The 4,789-nt window shown below is 53.9% G+C and overlaps 1 non-coding gene across 1 annotated transcript; it reads right to left on the bottom strand.

Moving 5' to 3' along the window:
- Nucleotides 1-4,252: 4,252 nt before the first annotated feature.
- TRNAE-UUC (transfer RNA glutamic acid (anticodon UUC)) lies at nt 4,253-4,324 on the bottom strand. The gene has a single exon. It is a non-coding gene; the product is annotated as a tRNA-Glu (tRNA).
- Between the last annotated feature and the right edge of the window lie 465 nt (nt 4,325-4,789).

The raw sequence follows: 4,789 nt of genomic DNA, 5'->3' as shown, positions 1-4,789 counted from the left end.
GGAGGACAATGCAGGGGACGTTGTGGGGGACAATGCAGGGGACGTTGTGGAGGACAATGCAGGGGACGTTGTGGGGGACAATGCAGGGGACGTTGTGGAGGACAATGCAGGGAACGTTGTGGGGGACAATGCAGGGGACGTTGTGGAGGACAATGCAGGGAACGTTGTGGAGGACAATGCAGGGGACGTTGTGGGGGACAATGCAGGGGACGTTGTGGAGGACAATGCAGGGGACGTTGTGGGGGACAATGCAGGGGACGTTGTGGAGGACAATGCAGGGGACGTTGTGGAGGACAATGCAGGGAACGTTGTGGAGGACAATGCAGGGGACGTTGTGGGGGACAATGCAGGGGACGTTGTGGGGGACAATGCAGGGAACGTTGTGGAGGACAATGCAGGGGACGTTGTGGGGGACAATGCAGGGGACGTTGTGGAGGACAATGCAGGGGACGTTGTGGGGGACAATGCAGGGGACGTTGTGGGGGACAATGCAGGGGACGTTGTGGAGGACAATGCAGGGGACGTTGTGGAGGACAATGCAGGGGACGTTGTGGAGGACAATGCAGGGGACGTTGTGGGGGACAATGCAGGTGACGTTGTGGAGGACAATGCAGGGGACGTTGTGGAGGACAATGCAGGGGACGTTGTGGGGGACAATGCAGGGGACGTTGTGGAGGACAATGCAGGGGACGTTGTGGAGGACAATGCAGGGAACGTTGTGGAGGACAATGCAGGGGACGTTGTGGAGGACAATGCAGGGGACGTTGTGGGGGACAATGCAGGGGACGTTGTGGGGGACAATGCAGGGGACGTTGTGGGGGACAATGCAGGGAACGTTGTGGAGGACAATGCAGGGGACGTTGTGGAGGACAATGCAGGGGACGTTGTGGGGGACAATGCAGGGGACGTTGTGGGGGACAATGCAGGGGACGTTGTGGGGGACAATGCAGGGAACGTTGTGGGGGACAATGCAGGGGACGTTGTGGGGGACAATGCAGGGGACGTTGTGGAGGACAATGCAGGGGACGTTGTGGGGGACAATGCAGGGGACGTTGTGGAGGACAATGCAGGGGACGTTGTGGAGGACAATGCAGGGGACGTTGTGGGGGACAATGCAGGGGACGTTGTGGAGGACAATGCAGGGGACGTTGTGGGGGACAATGCAGGGGACGTTGTGGAGGACAATGCAGGGGACGTTGTGGGGGACAATGCAGGGGACGTTGTGGGGGACAATGCAGGGGACGTTGTGGAGGCCAATGCAGGGGACGTTGTGGGGGACAATGCAGGGGACGTTGTGGGGGACAATGCGGGCATGTTGTGAGGGACGTTGTGGAGGACAATGCAGGGAATATTGTGGAGGACAATGCAGGGGACGTTGTGGAGGACAATGCAGGGGACGTTGTGGGGGACAATGCAGGGGACGTTGTGGAGGACAATGCAGGGAATGTTGTGGAGGACAATGCAGGGGACGTTGTGGGGGACAATGCAGGGGACGTTGTGGAGGACAATGCAGGGAATGTTGTGGAGGACAATGCAGGGAATGTTGTGGAGGACAATGCAGGGGACGTTGTGGAGGACAATGCAGGGGACGTTGTGGAGGACAATGCAGGGGACGTTGTGGAGGACAATGCAGGGGACGTTGTGGAGGACAATGCAGGGGACGTTGTGGGGGACAATGCAGGGGACGTTGTGGGGGACAATGCAGGGGACGTTGTGGGGGACAATGCAGGGGACGTTGTGGAGGACAATGCAGGGGACGTTGTGGGGGACAATGCAGGGGACGTTGTGGAGGACAATGCAGGGGACGTTGTGGAGGACAATGCAGGGGACGTTGTGGAGGACAATGCAGGGGACGTTGTGGGGGACAATGCAGGGGACGTTGTGGGGGACAATGCGGGCATGTTGTGAGGGACGTTGTGGAGGACAATGCAGGGAATGTTGTGGAGGACAATGCAGGGGACGTTGTGGAGGACAATGCAGGGGACGTTGTGGAGGACAATGCAGGGGACGTTGTGGAGGACAATGCAGGGGACGTTGTGGAGGACAATGCAGGGAATGTTGTGGAGGACAATGCAGGGGACGTTGTGGAGGACAATGCAGGGGACGTTGTGGGGGACAATGCAGGGGACGTTGTGGGGGACAATGCGGGCATGTTGTGAGGGACGTTGTGGAGGACAATGCAGGGAATGTTGTGGAGGACAATGCAGGGGACGTTGTGGAGGACAATGCAGGGGACGTTGTGGAGGACAATGCAGGGGACGTTGTGGAGGACAATGCAGGGGACGTTGTGGGGACAATGCAGGGGACGTTGTGGGGGACAATGCAGGGGACGTTGTGGGGGACAATGCAGGGGACGTTGTGAGGGACGTTGTGGAGGACAATGCAGGGAATGTTGTGGAGGACAATGCAGGGGACGTTGTGGGGGACAATGCGGGGGACATTGTGGAGGACAATGCAGGGGACGTTGTGGGGGACAATGCAGGGGACAATGCAGGGGACGTTGTGGGGGACAATGCAGGGGACATTGTGGGGGACAATGCGGGGGACGTTGTGGGGGACAATGCAGGGGACGTTGTGGGGGACAATGCAGGGGACGTTGTGGGGGACAATGCAGGGGACGTTGTGGAGGACAATGCAGGGGACGTTGTGGGGGACAATGCAGGGGACGTTGTGGGGGACAATGCGGGGGACATTGTGGGGGACAATGCGGGGGACGTTGTGGGGGACAATGCAGGGGACATTGTGGAAGACAATGCAGGGGACGTTGTGGGGGACAATGCCGGGGACGTTGGGGACAATGCTGGGGACGTTGTGGGGGACAATGCAGGGGACAATGCAGGGGACGTTGTGGAGGACAATGCTTGGGACATTGTGGAGGACAATGCAGGGGACGTGGTTAGGGACAATGCGGGGGACGTTGTGGGGGACAATGCGGGGGACGTTGTGGGGGACAATGCAGGGGACGTTGTGGGGGACAATGCAGGGGACGTTGTGGGGGACAATGCAGGGGACATTGTGGAGGACAATGCAGGGGACGTTGTGGGGGACAATGCAGGGGACGTTGTGGGGGACAATGCGGGGGACATTGTGGGGGACAATGCAGGGGACGTTGTGGGGGACAATGCAGGGGACATTGTGGAAGACAATGCAGGGGACGTTGTGGGGGACAATGCCGGGGATGTTGTGGAGGACAATGCAGGGGACGTTGTGGGGGACAATGCAGGGGACGTTGTGCAGGACAATGCAGGGGATGTTGTGGAGGACAATGCAGGGGACGTTGTGGAGGACAATGCAAGGGACGTTGTGGGGGACAATGCAGGGGACGTTGTGGAGGACAATGCAGGGGACGTTGTGGAGGACAATGCAAGAGACGTTGTGGGGGACAATGCAGGGGACGTTGTGGAGGACAATGCGGGGGATGTTGTGGGGGACGTTGTGGGGGTTGGGTAATACAGAAAAAAGGAAACTTCCAAACTCTCAGGACTTCCAGGCGGTAGAACCAGACTCTGCTACCATAATTATCCTAATAGCAGATCCCCAGCATTCAACATGAAGATCACGTATTTGGTGACTTTAAAAAGTTGTTTTTTTTCTTTTAATTCTGAAAGTTTTAATATTTTTTTTACTTGTAAACAATCAACTGAAGCTTTATTTTATGTGATGTTGTTTCGTTAATTTTTTTTTTTAACTTACTAATGTGAGATTCGATTTTCTCACATTGTAAAATTACCGTAATTCACCATCTAGTCCACAAACAACTTTGCAAAACTAAAACCGGGCTGTACTGTCACAAAGGAGCGAGCCCGAGGACGGAGCCGCCGGAGCTGCCGTAATTACCCTAATACAAGGGCAGCTTGTAAGCCGATCACATAAAGAATCATCTGGAGGTTTTTCTTTCTCTGTTTCTACTGAATTGTTTTGCAGTTAAATTTTTGTGAACTTTTTTCTTAAATAAAAAGTAAAACTAAATAAAGAAAATGTCCTTCGAACCGGAATCGAACCAGTGACCTAAGGATGTCTGTGCTCCACTACAGTCCTCCGCTCTACCAGCTGAGCTATCGAAGGCTTGCATGCTTCTTCTCTACATGATATGTGATGTCTGACATTGCGCGGCGTCAGGACTGCAGATGATAGGTCTGTGCTCCAGTGACTTTGATTATTTATCCCTTTCCAATATTACATTTTCAAAGAAATAAATGTACTAAAATAAATAAAACAATACACGTTATATTATTAGGAAAAAAAAATTGTCTTCCCATACCGGGAGTCGAACCCGGGCCGCCTGGGTGAAAACCAGGAATCCTAACCGCTAGACCATATGGGAGGGCTGAGAGAGCTGCTGACGGTATCTCTTTTCTCAGTCGACAGCGGTGTGGCCTCCTCTATAATCAGTGCTGTTCCCCTGACCTCACACTAAAGAGGGCAAATATTGCGGGAGAGATTCGTTTTTTTTGGTCTGTACGTCCCCGCTGCTCTGGTTTAACCCTTAATGGGAGATGTCAAAATGTGTCCCTAGATTTCATGGCAATCCTATACAGGAAAAATATATCTTCATACAGTGTGAGCCTATAGTAGAAAGGAAAACATTAAGATTTCAGAGTCCTCAGTGGTTGATACCTTTTAATGGCGAACTGAAAAGATGATGGGCCTGATAAAGCCCCGAGAAGTCTTGAAAGCTGCTATTTGTTACCTTTTAATAGCGAACTGAAGAGCTGCTCTCAACCACGGAGGACTCTCAAATCTTAATATTCACGACAATCCTAGAAACATGCAGACAGTTATGTGCAGA

This window comes from Dendrobates tinctorius, unplaced genomic scaffold (assembly GCF_039654945.1).
Source record: "Dendrobates tinctorius isolate UK_male_01 unplaced genomic scaffold, ASM3965494v1 ptg000251l, whole genome shotgun sequence".
Lineage (NCBI taxonomy): Eukaryota > Metazoa > Chordata > Amphibia > Anura > Dendrobatidae > Dendrobates > Dendrobates tinctorius.
The sequence above is the reverse complement of the archived record's forward strand: the minus strand, read 5'-3'. Positions and strand labels throughout refer to the sequence as shown.